Below are 18169 nucleotides of genomic sequence, written 5' to 3'. Positions count from 1 at the left end.
AAATCAACTTCAGTGGTGGAAATAACACTTTTATAAAAATCCCTTTATACATCTATTTATGCATAAATTCAATTTTAAGGAAAATAACACTTTCGAAATAAAATAAAAAATAATTCCTTTATGCATCTTTCTATGCATAAAATCAAAATTGATGAGAATAACTCTTTTGAAATAAAAATAAATGCTTTATGCATCTTTCTATGCATAAAATCAAAATTGATGAGAATAACTCTTTTGAAATAAAAATAAATTCTTTATGGATCTTTCTATCAAAATTGATGAAAGTAACGCTTTTATAATTAAAAAATTCTACCAGGAGAGATTCTCGAACAACCCACGAGCCGGAAGAAAGAGGAGTTTGGACCCGTGTGCATCTGACACCGCCTACAAGCCTGTAAAAAGAGATAGAGAGAAAGAGACAATAGTCGGCTGTCTTTGCTCTGCAACACTCCTCTACTCTGTATCTCCTGCAACCTATCACCCTCCACAAGAGAGAAAGAGAGAGAAGGAAAGTGCAGTTTGTCCTTGCACTTCTCTACACTTCAGTCTGCGTGTAGTTCAGTCATGTGTTCCTCTACAGTCAGTCAATCGCCAGGAGGGAGAAGAGAGAGAGTAAGGGCCTGCGTGTGTACCTGCAGCCAGCCAGTTGCAAAGAGGAGAAGGAGTTTCTATGCATAGAATTTAATTTTAATAGAAATAACACTTTTATAATAAAAATATTTCTACTATGCATTTTTCTATGCATAGAATGAAAATAACACTTTTAGAATACACAAACGATGGGGATTACTCTTTTTGAATAATAAAAGATAAAAGTTATTTCATAAAATTTAAGAAAATTTTGCCATAACCTCCTTTGTATGGCTGACCACTGCGCAACGAATCTGAGGGTGCTAGCAGCGGACGTAGCACTTCTTGCGCGGGGTAGAGTCCCACACTCGGGGCCTCGCCCACCACGGATATCCGGACAAGAGACTAATCCATCGGTTCTTCCAAAACTGAACTCGAAAAAACTTCCCTTGCCCGAAAAGCATGGGCGATTCCTCCAGGATAACTTTCTCTAACGTAGTCAAAAGCTTGAACTAACTGAACTGATCTAACCGAACCCGTACGTCCCATAGTTATATCAGGAAAAAGATTGTACTTGGATCATAGAGACCAACGCTTTTTTCCTCATTGAGAGGCACAGCCGTTGATTCTTTTCCATAGAACAATTTTTATCCACGATTTACTATCGTACTATACAGAAAATTGAGTCTCGATTTACGAATCCATCGATCTAGCCTAACCCCATCCAGCCCCATGGGTTAGCCAACCGCCCAACCACTGTAGTGATGGGGTCCAATTTGGAATTTGGTTATGTTTTGTCCCGGGTACCAGGGAAAAGAGTTCCGAGGCCCCCTAGTCGGATATTCATGCAAACATAAAACTAGTCACACCACTTACACACCTAATATAAACTTGCCTTTTTCACAGATTCAACAATATTGTGGTAAGATGAGAAATGATGGGGTCAATCAACCAAATCCATGCCCGAATTCAGAAAACAACTCTTACTCCTTGTTCCAATATCCTCCCCAACGTACTTGTGGGTATCTTCGGCGAGCACCGTATGGTCAGCACCCTCTAGGATCCTTCGCACTAACGCTTCACTCATAGGCCGCTTCCTTGGTCCCTCATCCACTATACCGGAAGCTCACCATTTAAATCAAACCGAGGCTGGTCAAGACCTCGGCCGACCTTGCTACGCGAGACGTCCTCCGTTGACTCTCTGTTGTTTAGCAGTTGCAACTTTAACAGATAGGTCTCCACGACCTCAATCACAAGACGGTCAAAATGCTTTCCCAGCATTCTTGACATAAAACAATCATTTAAAAATAGATTTCAGATACAAATATAGTTCCAACAATATTTTCATCTTTTCTCATTACGCCGCATCCTTTCACATTAGTCCCCATCTTTTCTCATCTTACCACAATTTTATTTTCTTCATCGATCCCTATCACATCACATCATTCCCACATCAAATCACATCCAATCGCATCATCCACACATCAATCCACATCATCCATACATCCATCCACATCAACCACATCAATCCACATCATCCATACATCCATCCATATATCCATCCACATCAATCCACATCATCCATACATCCATCCACATCAATCCACATTATCCACACATCCATCTACATCTTCCAACACGTCAATCCACATTATCCATACATCCATCCACATCAACCCACACGTCAATCCACATTATCCATTCATCCATCCACATCAATCCACATTATCCACACATCCATTCACATCAATCCACATCATCCATCTACATCAATCCACATTACCCACACATCAATCCACATTCATTTCATAAGTATTCCCATTCTCATCTAATCACATCTTTTTCTATCTCATCACTTACTTCCTCATTTATCCTCATTAGGTCTCATCCACTTGCATCTACCCATACATCTCATCACTTCACCACTTATCGTTCATTCACATCCCGATTCACATCACATCACATCACCACTTATCGTTCATTCACATCTCGATTCACATCACATCCATTCACATCCCGATTCACATACTAACACATTCATTCACATCCTATATCATTCATTCACATCCCGATTCACATGCTAACACATTCATTCATATCCTATATTATTCATTCACATCCCGATTCACATGTTTACATCCTGATTCACATGCTATCACATTCATTCATCATTCATTCACATCTCTTATCATTTATTCACATCTCGATTCACATAATTACATCCTGATTCACATGCTATCACATTCATTCACATCCCTTATCATTCATCACATCCCTTATCATTCATATCTATCAAATTTACATCACATCTCATCGCCTCAATTCTCGTTCATATCAATCACATTTACATCCACATGTATTCTCCCACATACATCCACATCCATACTTATCACATACACATCCACATCTATCCTTTCACATACATCCACATCCATACTTATTATCACATACACATCCACATCTATCCTTTCACATACATCCACTTCTACTCTTCACATACATCCACTTCTATTCTTCACATACATCCACATCCATCCTTTCACATACACACATCCACATCCATTCTTTCACATACATCCACTTCTATTCTTCACATACATCCACATCCATCCATCCATTCATTCATATTTATCTGATTCACATCACATCTATCCATCCATTCATTCACATTTATCTGATTCACATCACATCTATCCATCCATTCATTCACATTTATCTGATTCGCATCACATCTATCTATCTATTCATTCACATTTATCTGATTCACATCACATCTATCCATCCATTTATTCTTTTATAAAAATCAACTTCAGTGGTGGAAATAACACTTTTATAAAAATCCCTTTATACATCTATTTATGCATAAATTCAATTTTAAGGAAAATAACACTTTCGAAATAAAATAAAAAATAAATTCCTTTATGCATCTTTCTATATGCATAAAATCAAAATTGATGAGAATAACTCTTTTGAAATAAAAATAAATTCTTTATGCATATTTCTATCAAAATTGATGAAAGTAACGCTTTTATAATTAAAAAAATTCAATATGCATCTTTCTATGCATAGAATTTAATTTTAATAGAAATAACACTTTTATAATAAAAATATTTCTACTATGCATTTTTCTATGCATAGAATAAAAATAACACTTTTAGAATACACAAACGATGGGGATTCCTCTTTTTGAATAATAAAAGATAAAACTTATTTCACAAAATTTAAGAAAATTTTGCCATAACATCCTTTGTATAGCTGACCATTTTTCAATTTTTCCTATTCTTAAGTTACTTAAAAATTATCCCCAAATGGTTTAAAGCATTCTAAACTAATCAAATTCCACTTTTAAAAGAGAAACAATATGAAAAGTTCAATTCCAACAATTAGATTACTTATCTAGGATAAAGAAAGGCTGAATTTACGAAGAAGAGAGGGGGAAGCCTCTAAGCAAGGCATAGCATCATTTTACATTTTAAAACAAAATAAAAATTAGAAAACTATTAAAAGGAATAAGAAAAAGTAGGATTTCTAACTTACATGAATTTCTGGAAGCTTTCCTTTGGCTTGATGGTTTGAGGGATCTACTCTTATTTGCAACAAGAGTGGCCACCAAATCTTTAGAAGAGGGAATGGTCAAAAACTAATAAATTATTAATAAATTCACAGTTTTTTAATTTGGGGAAGAGAAGTAAAGTAACAGTGCATAAAACACTATTATCCATTTACAAAGGGGGAGGCTTCATTTATAAAGGGGGAGGCTTCATTTATAGGAAAAAGTGAGCCTCCTCTAACCAAGCAAACTGATTCTAGAATTTTCTAGATCAGTTTGGTTAATTTTTGACCATTTTTAGGTCAGTTTAGCTTACTTTTTGGATCTAGTTGAAGCAGGAGAGAGGAGAGATGAAAATATCTCATTATTTGTGAGTTTAAAACTTAACCACACATGTGAAATAGGCGCCTCCTTCATGAGGGGAATTCCCCCACACTGAGGTGTCAAAAATGCATCATTTCTCTAAATATCTCTTCTTTTTTAACTAATATCCTTGTCCTTAGTCAACTCTTCATCTTATGTGAGTATTTACTCATTTTTGGGAGATTTTCTTTATTTCTTCAATTTATCTCCTCCCTACATTTGGATTAATCTAATTGGCCCCTCAGAACCTTAATCTAAACTTTTCGAAAATCTGGACCCTTAGGATAAGGCCTTTTGAACATATTATAATTGATTTCTAATGGATCTTCTGAAAATCTTTTTGAACTGTTTCAGGGGAAATTATTTTAATAAGAAGAGATATTTTTCCATCCAAAAATATCTAAAAGTTGAATAATCTCTCTCTAGAATATTTTCTCTCTCTAGACCAAAACAGGGTAAAACATGATCTTTCTTTTATTTCAGAGGAAAATAATTATAAGATCAGAAGGGGAGGTTCTTACACGTGCACACCTCAAAAGCCAGAGGGAGGAATCTTAAATCCTACCCCACTTAAAAAATGTGAGATGTCCTCATCTCGCAACATTAGAGGACAATTCATTTCCTTAAGATCCAACTGATTCTGGGGTTCCTTATAGTCTGGAGAATCCAACAGAATCCTGGCATAAAGATCCCTTATATAAAACTCATCATTAGATAACAATTCACTCAGATCATAACATTCAAACCCTTATCGCAATAATGGTCCATTAGACCAAAATTTCTATTTGAACAGTCCATGGAAATTTTCAATTTTACAGATTTTTAATTTGACACCCGTTAACTTGATCCACTGGGTTAAGTGTTAACAATAGCAATCTGCCAGCACAATCCACTAATCTCATAGTGATTTGCTGAAGTCATTAACGTCATTCCAGCTTTGAACATCATCATAGAGACTCGTCCCATTCATCCTCATTGTGGTTTTGCTCATTTTAATACATTCCAATCAAAATTCAGGAATCATTATTTTTCAATCAGAATTCAATTCAACTCATCAGTTCTCAACCAGAATTTTAAAATCATATCAACCACATTCGAATTCATCATCTGGATAGCATTTTAACTTCTAATTTTAAGATCTTAGATTTACTCGTATATATTGCCAGTAAAGAGCTGCAGTTATACCCTCGGTATATATGGGTAGTCACGGTCCTTGGAACTATAAGGTAAATATCATCACGTCTAGGCCTCAAGCAAGTCAAGGATTCCATACAATTGGGGTACTTCCATCTGGAGACCCAATTACCAATTTATGAATTTCAGTTTGAATATCAATTTGTATGAATTTTATCACACACACAATTACAACCTTTTACTACTTCTTCATAAATTTTTGACATTTTTGGCTTCTCGGTTGATCCTCATTAGCCAATTTGCTCTCATACCAGCTGTAAGATCCCTGATCCCACTGCGCAACAACGAATCTGGAGGTGCTAGCAGCGGAAGTAGCACTTCTTGCGCGGGGCAGGGTCCCACACTCGTGGCCTCGCCCACGGATATCCAGACAAGAGACTAATCCATCGGTTCTTCCAAAACCGAACTCGAAAAAGCTTCCCTTGCCCGGAAAGCACGGGCGATTCCTCCAGGATAACTTTTCTCTAACGTAGTCAAAAGCCTGAACTAACTGAACTGATCTAACCAAACCCGTACGTCCCATAGTCAGATCAGGAAAAAGATTGTACTTAGATCATAGAGACCAACGCTTTTTTCCTCATTGAGAGCCACAGCCGTTGATTCTTTTCCATAGAACAATTTTTATCTAGGATTTACCTCATCTATCGTACTATAAAAAAAATTGAGTCTCGATTTACGAATCCATCAGTCTAGCCAGTCCCATGGGTTACCCAACCGCCCAAACACTGTAGTGATGGTGTCCAATTTGGAATTTGGTTAGATTTTGTCCCGGGTACCAAGGAAAAGAGTTCCCAGGCCCCCTAGCCGGATATTCATGCAAACATAAAGCTAGTCACACCACTTACTAAACTTGCCTTTTTCACAGATTCAACAATCTTTAAAACAATCATTTAATTCAACCATAGTGTTACAGATTCAACAATCTCTAAAATAATCATTTAATGAAACCATAGTGTTATTGATCATAATCCTCTAATTATCCAATTGAATCCTAATTTCCAATTCATTCCTTCATCGGTGTACCTATGGCATCATTGGCAACCAGAATGCTCACCACCTGTTCACTCAAGGGCCTTTTCAATAGTTCCTAGCTCATAGTACCTGACAATATAATCACATAAAAATATCAAGATGGAATCTCCGTTGAAGATCAGCAAGATCAAAAAGAGCCATGGACTCATCCGTTGAGGACCAACAAGGTCAATCAACCAGATCCATGCCCAAATTCAGAAAACAACTCTTACTCCTTGTTCTAATATCCTCCCCGACGTACTTGTGGGTATCTTCGGCGAGCACCGTATGGTCAGCACCCTCTAGGATCCTTCGCAGCAGCAGTAACGCTTCACTCATAGGCCGCTTCCTTGGTCCCTCATCCACTATACCGGAAGCTCACCATTTAAATCAAACCGAGGCTGGTCAAGACCTCGGCCGACCTTGCTATGTGAGACGTCCTCCGTTGACTCTCCGTTATAGCAGTTGCAACTTTAACAGATAGGTCTCCACGACCTCAATCACAAGACGGTCAAAATGCTTTCCAAGCATTCTTGACATAAAACAGTCATTTAAAAACAGATCTCACATACAAATATAGTTCCAACAATATTTCCATCTTTTCTCATTACTCCGCATCCTTTCACATTAGTCCCTATCTTTTCTCATCTTACCACAATTATGGATTTTGTTACCATCTAGAATCATGGATGATGTCCTCTTCCTTCCACCTCATGTCTTATGGAATGGGTGGTTGATAGTGGTGGGTGAACTACTCATATGACTCATGACATGTCCATTCTGCACGATATTCGGCCTAGCTCTTCGAAGGTGTCCATTGGTGATACTTCCAGCCTTGAGGCCTCTTGTGTGGGTAACGTGCAATTAACTCTTCTCCTAGCCAACCTTCTACTATCTAGGATGTGCTTTATGCTCCCAAGCTCTCTCTAGCAATCTACTTTCATTTTTTTGTATTGGAAAGAAAGGCTATGGTGTCTCCTTTGATGGTTCAGTTCTTGAGATCATTGACAATAGCACCTTTTAGATTGTTGCCAAAGGTGTACAAGAAGGTGGTATTTATAGGTTAAAGGACTTTGGTGGCTCTTTGAATGAGTCACAGTCTCATTTGCTACAATTTCTTCAAAGCTATCATGCCTTGGTAGCTTAGGAGGATACAACATTGTGGCATGCTGACTACTTAAACTATGCTTCTTCTTCTATAGAGCTGAAACCCTCCCACTCCACTATTACATGGCAAGAAACATAGAGAGCCTTTTCCTCATGAGGCATGTACCATGCTTTCTTCTTTTGGTCTTCCTTCCTCTTTATGGGGAGAAGCTGTGACCACTGCTATCTACGTCATCAATTGTTCTCCCACAAAGGCAACTACTAATATAACACCGGAGGAGGGTTTTACATGACAAAAACCTTTAGTTTCACATCTCAGAGTTTTTGGTTGTTGTGATGCCTATGCTCATATCCCTGATTTTTCTAGGTCCAAATTTGCTCCCAAATCTAGGAAGTGCAAATTCCTTGGTTATAGCAGCTCTCAATCCAAAGCTTATAGATTATGGGACCCAAAGACAAAGTCCTGAGTGATTTCTTAGGATATTCACTTCGTTGAACCCTTGGCCCCCGGTCTCACCTTGAGCTTACCATAGAGATTCCTCATCCTCCTAGTTCTTCCTCCTCTTCCCCTGCACCCCCACCCCCCTAAGCTTCTCCATCACAAGTTTCTCTGCCCGTAGCTTCTCCTACTCCACCTATAGGATTACCTCTGGTTGGAAGCCCAAGTTTCTCTGCCCCCGTAGCTTCTCCTACTCCACCTATAGGATTACCTCTGGTTGGAAGCCAAAGGTATTTGTGGCTCTCATCTCTCAGATGTTGATCTTCATCAGCTTGTTGACTCCTTGGCAGGACCTTTGACATGGGCATAGAGATTACAATAGCTTTGTCATTCCTGTAACCTCACCTTGATGAGTAAAGTGGTGCAGTCATAAGATCCTACTTCAGCTAAAGAGGCTCTTTCTCTTTTTGAGTGGTGGTCAGGCAGCCAACAAAGGCCGAGATTGATTCCATTGAAAGAAATGGTACATGGGAGCTTGTGGACCAACCTTTACATAGGTAGGTCATTGTGGTCAAGTGGGTCTTTAAACCGAAGTTTCATGCCGATGGTTCTCCGAACAAACATAAAGCCGTATTGGTTACAAAGGGGTATTCTCAAATTGAGGGTATTGACTATGAGGAAACTTTTGTCTCTACAGTCAGATACACCACTATCCGAACAATTCTTACTCTCTTTACTCATCCTAATTGGCCCAACATTTCTTACAGTGTTAGTGTCCTCACTCAAAATTCAAGTCTCTCTGTGCTTTTGCTTGCTCCAATTCTTTCTAGAATTCGAACATACTTTGCCGCCCGACCTTCCATAAGGTGCTTTACCATCTTACCCACACAAATAGGGTTTTAACTTTTGTAAGATGATGCTAAAACATATAAATCAACCTTACTATGCACTTAATGTCAAATAGGAAAAGTACGGGCTTAGTGAACATAGTTGCTTAAGACTAGTAATAGAGGCTGAATAATTTTTAAGTTTGGCAAACCTAGTGTGAAACTAGTCACTTATATATAAGTCATTTTTTACAATAAATAATAAACATAATCATTCCCTTGTAATAGTCTGCTAAAAACAACGACACACTGCAAGGTGTAGAGTCTAGTATTTTAAATTTGAAGAGGCAATGTGCTTTTGAGTTCTTCTATGGTAGTCATTTTCTAGGCCAAGCTTTGGACGAGTCAAAGAGGTGCTACATATTTAAAATGTCAACCCACAGGGCCCGCATCAAGTTTAGACTTATTGAATCATATGCGTCAAACATGAGATAGTGATTTTAAAAAGTCTTGGGTTTGGTTTGATCATGTCAGGCATGTGCAAGGATGGACAATAATGGGGTCTTGATGAAAGTGTATGTGCTGGAAAAAGTTGAGATCCTGGAAGCACAGCCTATCCGGAACGAGGATCAGCTGGTGATGATATTAGCTGCTTGGTCGTCTTGGAGTGTGTATGTGTCCAGAATTGGCATTGGAAAGTTGCACCTTGAAAAGGTATGGAGGTATGGGCATGGTGTGAAAAGAGAGCATGGTGGCCATCTTCAAAATAAATAAATAAAATAAGAAAAACGTAGCCAGCTGGTGGTCTACGTGGAAATTGGAATGGCTGCCAGCGCATACTTCTGGAAGCCGGCCAGCGCAACAATGGTTCTCGCTGTGGAGGTGATAGCGGGGAAGTCGGTAGTTGCAGAAAGGAGAGGAAGGATCGCTGTGTGGAGAAGGGGGGGGGACTCTCTGGAAAAACTGCAGAGGGAGCGGCCTCTGCTGTTGGAATTAGGGTTGCAGGAATGCACACACAACTTCAAGAAGATGAGGAAGCTTGAGCACAACACAGTAGTGTATTATGAGTGCCAAAAATGAAAGATAACTAGCCCTAGAAGATAATGGGCGTATATACAATGCACGGGGGAAAAAACCTCCTAGTGAGGGAAAAAGTGCCCCGGCGGTCCTAAGTGTGTTCACACACATCACTACTATAATATGGTAACAAATCCCCCCTGGAGTGATGCGGTGAACAAGAGCTAGCACTCATGTATAGGGAAGTGTCTAGCTATGTGGACGAATCCACAAAAGGGAGCAAGCCCAAAGCTTTGCGAAAAGCTTCGAACTTCTCACGAGGCAGAGCCTTTGTGAAAAGGTCTGCAAGGTTATCCTGTGTTGGCACATAAGCCAAACTGATCTCTCCTGCAGAGAGTCTCTCCCTGACATAATGGTAGTGCACCTCAATGTGCTTCGTACGAGCATGGAACACTGGGTTCCGCGCAACTGCCAATGCGCTCTGACTGTCAGTGAAGATGGTGGTGGCAGATGGCTGCCCAACACCCAAATCAGCCATAAGGCGTCTGAGCCACACACACTCAACCGTAGCTGTGAAAGCTGCCCTGTACTCAGCTTCACAACTAGAAGTGGCCATAGTAGGCTGCTTCTTGCTCAACCATGATATGCATGAGCTTCCAAGCATGAAGCAAAAACCACTCGTGGACACGCGTGTGTCATAACAACCAGCCCAGTCAGAATCTGAAAAAACATGTAAATCTGGCGGCAATGATCCCCCCTTGGGATAAAACAACCCAAGATGCCGAGTACCACTCAAATAGCGAAAGATACGCTTCACTGCCTGCCAATGCTTAATGCCTGGGCTATGCATAAATCTGCTCACCTGTGAGACTGCAAACTGAATGTCTGGCCTCGTAATGCATACATAAATGAGGCAACCAACAGCTGTCTGATAGAGTGTGACATCAAAGTGATCTCCAGCATCATGAAGACTCAACTTCAAACCTGTCTCCATTGGAGTAGCAATAGGCTTGCAGTCTTCAAGGCCAAATCTCCGCAACAATGTTTCAATATACTTTGTCTGACACAAAGCAATTCCTCCATCACACTGCTTAAATTGTATCCCCAAATAATGATGCAAATGCCCCAAATCTGACATCTCAAAAGAGGCATTCAAATCAGCCTTAAAATCAGCAATATGACTCTCATTTGGTCCTGTGAGCAGCATGTCATCGACATAGAGAGCAATGATTAGATGTACACCATCCACACGTTTAACATACAAAGTGCTTTCTGTTGGACTATTCTGAAACCCATGTGCAGTCAAATATGCATGTATTTTTTCATACCAAGCTCGTGGAGCTTGCTTTAAACCATATAAAGCCTTTTTTAACCTGCACACTTTGTTTTCCTGCCCTCTTTGAACAAAACCACGAGGCTGCGATACATACACCTCCTCATGCAAATCTCCATTTAAGAACGCAGTCTTTATGTCCAGCTGATGTACATTCCAACCATTATGAGCTGCTAATGCACAGATGCTACGAACAGTGGTCATACGACATGTGGGAGCAAAAGTCTCATCAAAATCAATGCCCTTCTCTTGAGCATAACCTTTTGCAACAAGCCTAGCCTTATGGCGATCCACTGTGCCATCAGGCTTACGCTTCAATTTGTATACCCACTTAGTGCCAATGGCCTTCTTGCCAGGAGGCAAGTCACATAAAGACCATGTACCATTCTTCATAATAGCATCGTATTCTGCTTGCATAGCAGCCATCCAATTTTCTGAACTTTGTGCCTCATCAAATGAAACAGGCTCACTTTCATCGCACATACTAGAAACAGCCAATGCATAACAATCTGACGCATAAGAGGCACCATGAGAGCCAGAACGAGTGCGACTAGACAAAGGGGCATCCAACTTGCTGTCACGCAAAGTCTGCACCAGCCATCTAGGCATATTCCTAGAGCCCTCAATCTCTTGTCTCTCATCCTCAAGTGCATCATGCACATCTGCATCAGATATAGGCTGATCTGTGCCATCATTTAAAACCTGCATAGGCTGAAAAACTGCCTCATGAGGTATTGCACTTGACTGTGCACCACTGAAAAGAGGCAACAATGTATCATAGACATCACGTGAGCTGATATCTGTCTCCTTAGTACATGAAACCAAGGGCTGAACTGCATCTTCCACAAATACAACATCACGGCTAACCAAAATGCGCTTTGTCTGTGGATGATACAAACGATAGCCTTTGCTCTCAGCACTATATCCAACAAAAATACATTTGACAGCTTTGTCATCCAATTTTCTGCGATGTTGCACAGGCACTAATGCATATGCCAGGCAACCAAAAACACGTAAATGGCCAACAGATGGCTTGCGGCCATGCCAAGCCTCATATGGAGTGACAACCTGTAATGCTTTGGTGGGACACCTGTTTAGTACATAAGTGGCACACATGACAGCCTCAAGCCAAAAACCATGTGGTAGACTTTGACTCTTAACCATACATCTTGCCATTTCCATGAGAGACCTGTTTTTTCTCTCAGCCACACCATTTTGCTGTGGTGTATACGGCACTGTACATTGGTGTTTTATCCCACGCTCAGCCAGAAATGCATTAAATTCTGAAGACATATACTCCCCCCCTCGATCTGAACGGAGGGTGCCCATCTTACTTTCTGACACATTTTCAGCCATAACCAAAAACTGTTTGAAGCACAAAAACACTTCGGACTTTGCCTTCAAAGGATATACCCATGCATGCCTGGTAAAATCATCAATGAAAGTCACGAAGTAAAGGTAGTTTCCAAATGATGGAGTTTGCATGGGTCCACAAACATCACTGTGAACAAGCTGCAATCTGCGTTCAGCTCTCACTGATCCATCTTTGGGAAAGGAAGCACGCTGCATTTTACCCAATATGCAGCCCTCACAAACATGCTTGACAGGTGCCTCAAGCTTAGGCAAAGAAGACACCATTTCAGATTTCTGCAGGCGCAGCAAACTTGCAAAATTCAGATGACCAAAACGTGCATGCCACAGTTTTGCATTTGAAATAGCCTGCGTATCCATAATAGCACATGCTGAATCCTCTACACATTTGCCATCCATATTGAGCTTATACAGCCCTCGACATAGTGAACCAGATGCTACAATGATGTCACCACAAGAGAGATCATGAACAGTACATCTGTCATCCACAAATTTTACAACCAAACCTGTTTTGGCAAATGCGGAGACTGACAGCAGATTCTTTTTGATCCCTGGCACATACAATGCATCAAAAAGTGTAAAGGTGTTGCCATTTGCAACATTCAGCACAATCTGTCCAACTCCTTTAACGGGATAAGAGGAGTTATTGGCACAAGTGACAGTATTCCCTGTGGGAGCAGACTCAAGGAAAGTGAATAAACTGCGCTGCGAGGTGATATGCTTAGTGGCACCACTGTCAAAGTACCATACATCTGAATCTACTGCAGACATACATGTGTCATGCAAAGATGGGTCATAACTGCACTGCGCATTGAATGCCCATTCTGTATCTAGCACAACATTAGCAGATTCATTGTTAGAAGGAGAGGCATCTGCAACAGCCATACCAGCCTCTTTCTTCTTAGCCTCTTTCGCAGCCAGCTTAGGACACGCTTTGATGACATGATCATTTCCCTTACAGTACTTGCAAAATGTCTTCTGTTTGTCACCCTTCTTCTCATCTTTGTCTTCCTTCTTTGGTTGCGCAGCATTTGCAGATTTCTGCTTACTAGAAGAAAAGCCAGCTTTACCTTTCCCGCTTCTCTGACTAGCACCGAAAGCTTGATCTGCGACACGCATATTATTCCTGTTTTGCCTTGACTGGTCTTCTTGCAGCAAAACAGAAACTAACTCCTCAAATGATAAGGCATTGGGATTGCCTTTCATCATCAAGCGAAGAGTGGAAGCAAAACCCTGATAAGAATCTGGTAGACCATTCAAAACAGTCTGCACAAGTGAACTGTCTGACAGGATTTCATCTGCAGAAATGAGCTGCTCTTTGAAATCCTTGATCTTTGTCAAAAAGCTATCCATAGAATCACCTTCGTTCATATGCTCATTCTCCAACTGTTTTCGGAGGTAAGCAACACGAGCCTCATTTCTTGCCTGATACAATGTGGCAAGTACATCCCAAGCATCCTTAGAAGTCCTGCAGGAGCGAATATGTGGGATAATGGTACGTTTGACAGACAGCGCAATCAAGGCATGAGCCTGCGCATCTCTACCATCCCAACGAATCTGCTCTGCTGAAAGTGGTGGTTCTCGAACAGCTGCTACAGCACTTGTGCCTGCACCATCATCAACAGTACCTGTTTCTGATGTGTTTGCAGCATTTCCAGCCACAATAGGACGTGCATCAATACCCTGCACAATATTCCATAACCCCTTTGCTACCAATACATGTCGCATCATATATGCCCACAATGGATAGTTGGTGCCATCCAACTTATCCTCAGCAGCCAACATGCGGAATACATCATTGTTGTCAGCCATGGCCAATGACTGTACTACTAGATGTAAATGCTGTCTGCAAGAGGTAAACCTGTATAAAATCGACCTGTGCTATATAGCACAGCCCAAAACAGACGAATGGGCACCTGTCCTGCAGATTTTAATCTTGACAGAAAATCTGCACAGTAGGACGATTCTGCCTGCGCAGTACTTGGAATGCAAAAACGGAGGGCGAAATGACTTCAGATCAAAATTCTGAAACGACCGAGCCCTACGGGCTCGCCCACGGCATATACTAACCTGCAGACGCTCGTGAAACCTCGTTGCAATCGGAGGAGATGAAGCGGCAGGTGCCGGTGATGCTGCCCGGGAGAAGGAAGCCTGCTCTGATACCAATTGTTGGAATTAGGGTTGCAGGAATGCACACACAACTTCAAGAAGATGAGGAAGCTTGAGCACAACACAGTAGTGTATTATGAGTGCCAAAAATGAAAGATAACTAGCCCTAGAAGATAATGGGCGTATATACAATGCACGGGGGAAAAAACCTCCTAGTGAGGGAAAAAGTGCCCCGGCGGTCCTAAGTGTGTTCACACACATCACTACTATAATATGGTAACATCTGCCGACTAGAAGGAATCGCCTTGTTTGGCTTGGGTAGCCAGCAGTGGTGGCAGATGCAGGAGAAGAGAGTAAGCCCTGTGTGAGGTGGGCTGCAGTGCTAGCGACGTGGAAGAAGGCCAGAAATGATTGCTGGCATTGACAACTGGAAGAAGCTGGACGTAAGGGGGTAGCCGGCGGTGGTCGACGTAAGGGGTAGCCGGCGGTGGTCGACGCAAGTGTAGGAGAGAGAGCCGACGAGTAGTTGGCAAAGGCGCAGCTGCTGCTGGTTGCAAAGTGGAGGACGGCCTCTGGTGTGCGCAAGAGACAGAGGTGGGGACTGCACCGAAGGAGGGGGGCCTCTTAGCGCGCCAACTACAAAGAAGCGAAGAGAGGGAGGTGAAAGCAGGTGACTCAGCCGAGGAGCTGGGCGACGAGAACGAGAAGGTGCGGCTGACGTGGGGCTGGATGCACACAGAAAGTGTTGCGATGGGCATTGCTACAGTGGCTGGTGATTAACGGCTGGTAGGGGAGCCGCTCGGGGGTAAGACAAAAGAAAGAGGCCGACTGTGTGAGGTTGGCTGCAGGTAGTGATCACGCCTGAGGGACGTCGATAATAGGTCGGGGAATACACGCGAGAGGTTGAGCTGGTGTGGCTTTTGGAGCGTGGGTAGCTACAAGCACAGGGGGGAGCTACAAACGGTGTGAAGAGCTGGGAGTGCAGAGAAGGTTGCTGCGACTGGGTGAAGGTAAAGGAGCCGTGTGAGAAGGAATGGAAGGTGGCCGCCTCTGGTGCTTTTGGGAGCCAACGTAAGTAAAGGCCATTGGGGTGATCTGCACAGCGAGGGAGGAGGGCCGCTTTGTGATGACAAGGAGACGGCTCTGGTGTTTCTGAAGCAGATGCACAAGAGGTTGACGTTGGTGTGATTGGCCGAGACAGCTGACTACGACAGGTGCTGGCGATAGAGAAGAGGAGCCTAGTTGACGGGCTGCACGCGTGGAGGGCATGCGTAAGATAGGAAGCAGAGAAGAGGCAACAGTGAAGCAGGTTGCTGCGGCTGGTAGCTGAAGCAAAGAGAGAGGGAATAAAGCCTGATAGTGCAAAGGGATCGCTCGTGTGACTGGGTCCTGCTTTGGGAACTGGCAGTGTGCTGGTGGCATAGCAGAGAGATCTTCAGGTGAGGTGCAGTACAGAGAAGGGAAGAGGTCGGCTGCAGAGGAGCAAAGAGCGAAGGGATTTGGAGCGACCAAGAGCTGGAGAGGGCTGATTGCGAGCGGGTGCTGATAAAGTTGGTGTCTGGGATATTTTGGGATATCCGACTCTGTAAAGGTCAAGGTCCTTTCTGAAATATAAGTCTTGTTCATGCTCTTTGGTCTGGTGTTCTGGTGTATTTGCATGCGTGTGTGGAAGTGTGGCATGCTATAAGGGCGTAAACAGCTTTACCGCTTCCGTGCCATCACTTTTTGGTGCCTCCACAGAGGAACAGATTTCCTCTGGTTTGTGAAAGAAGATAGGGGCTGTGTGAAGAAAGTTTTGAGAATGGCTCAGGATTTTCCGGAGTATTGGGGATTGCCACAGGAGAATGCAACCAGGTTTCTGGAGAAGATGGAGTTAACAGCTTTGATGAAAGACAGGGCAACCCCAGAGATCCTTTCTCGGATTTTGACTTATTGCTTGCAGGGTGATGCAAAAGTATGGCTACAGATGTTTGTGGCTACACACAGGAATGTTCATCGACAGGATCCTGAGTACCGTGTAGTCAGAGCTGCATTTTTGGCAAAGTTTGTCCATGTGAAGAGTCCGAATAAAGTGTGGAAAGAGTTGTGTAACATTCAGCACAAGGACGGTCAGGATGTGGATCAGTATCTGATAGAGTTTGGTAGACTGTGGAGTCTATGGTGTGAGGCTTTGATTCCTGAAGTACCCCCACAGATGATAAAGAGGGAGCGGTTTGTGGCTGGTCTGGAGCCAACAATCCGACTGAAGGTGGAGCTGAAGAACCTGGATAGCTTTGAGGAGGCTGTCAGAGTTGCTCGTGAGAAGGAGTGGAAGATGAAGCGTCTGAGAGGCAGATGGGAATGCAGGAAGAGCCAAAGAGGTTGGTGAAGGTGCCACAGATTGAGAGTATGCATCCTGGAAGAAAAGCTGCTGTTGTTCCTAAACAGGAGGATTCTTTGAAGAGGGAGGTTCATGAAGCAGTGGAGCTCATGAAGTCTTTAAGTGTGAATTGGATAGAGTCTGCAAGAAGAGGAAGAGGCATAGGTGGGTGGGGTCATATCAGTCCGCAATGTGAGAGACCAGCCAAAGCTAATGGTGGCATATATCAATTGTCTTTGGGAATGAATAATAGGATGATGGACCCTAGTATGCAGGTGAAGGATGCAGTTCAGCCCAATGTTTGTGAAGCCTATAAGGTTACATTTGCAGAGCGGGATATGGGACAGATTAGCCTGTTGGAAATGAAGAAGGATGAGGTTTCTGGAATCAGCCCTGAAGAGCTTTCAGAGGATGAGGAGGAGAAGGATGAGGGTATTGATGATGCTGTGGATTAGTGCTGAGGAGCCTGGCGTGTTTGAGAATGGATATGACTTGGATGAACTCTTTGATTTAGAAAAGAGCAATGACTTGCAGGTGCCAGTACTTCAGCCAGTCAAGGTGGAGTGTGATGATCAAGGTATTACTAGTGGAGATGCTGTGGATGGAGTATCTATGGATGATCCAGGTGATGAATTGGATATTGCAGCATGTGAGAGTGAGGATGATGAGCTGGACAGTGTACTTGATAGTGCACTAGATGATTTGTTGGAGTTGGCTTCCTTGGAGAAGATTACTTGCATGCCAGTTGTGCAGCATGAAGAGAGTGATGGTGTGACTGATGGTGAGCTGGATGCTCCTTTAAGTGATGGTGTGATAGATTTTGGATGTGCGGTTGCTGATCATAAGGTGTGTGTTCCTTGTCATGCCCAAGAGAATGAGTCGGTTGTGAGTGGTGAGGATGCATGTGAGACTATTGTTG

Source organism: Cibotium barometz, chromosome 19 (genome assembly GCF_041138505.1).
Source record: "Cibotium barometz isolate CiBa-2024 chromosome 19, ASM4113850v1, whole genome shotgun sequence".
Classification (NCBI taxonomy): domain Eukaryota; kingdom Viridiplantae; phylum Streptophyta; class Polypodiopsida; order Cyatheales; family Cibotiaceae; genus Cibotium; species Cibotium barometz.
The sequence above is the reverse complement of the archived record's forward strand: the minus strand, read 5'-3'. Positions refer to the sequence as shown.